Here is a 613-nt window from a genome sequence, read left to right as displayed (position 1 = left end):
TGTATATATATATATATATATATATTTATATATATATATATAAAGTATGCATATATATACATATGTATATATACATATATACACATGTATATATAAATATGTATACATATATATACATATATATATACATATATATACATATATATATATATATATACATATATATACATCACAACTAACACCACAGTCGGACGAAAGAAAAAGTTGCGTAAGCGGAACTATATATTTCGATTGCTACCTGCAATCCTCTTCAGTAGTACAAAGTGGCAGGGAGGAGGCTATCTTAAGTAGCAACCTCTTACAAAAGAAAGGGAACATGAGAAAATACAGAACATCACTGCCCCAACCCTAGTTGACCTGAGGCTGACACGAGGTCGGGTCAGGGGGAGGGGGAGGAAGCTTGTTGACAATATTTTCAGAAGGAAAATGGTGGAATCAACATTAATTGATTATCTGCCCACGATGAATATTTCCAAGGGTCAATGGACCCCAGACATCATTTCAGGACTATTCATCACCAAAAATATTGTCAACAAGCTTCCTCCCCCTCCCCCTGACCCGACCTCGTGTCAGCCTCAGGTCAACTAGGGTTGGGGCAGTGATGTTCTGTATT

Source organism: Oratosquilla oratoria, chromosome 7, assembly GCF_046742065.1.
Source record: "Oratosquilla oratoria isolate Oo_2021 chromosome 7, ASM4674206v1, whole genome shotgun sequence".
Classification (NCBI taxonomy): Eukaryota; Metazoa; Arthropoda; class Malacostraca; order Stomatopoda; family Squillidae; genus Oratosquilla; species Oratosquilla oratoria.
This window is presented reverse-complemented; position numbering follows the sequence as displayed.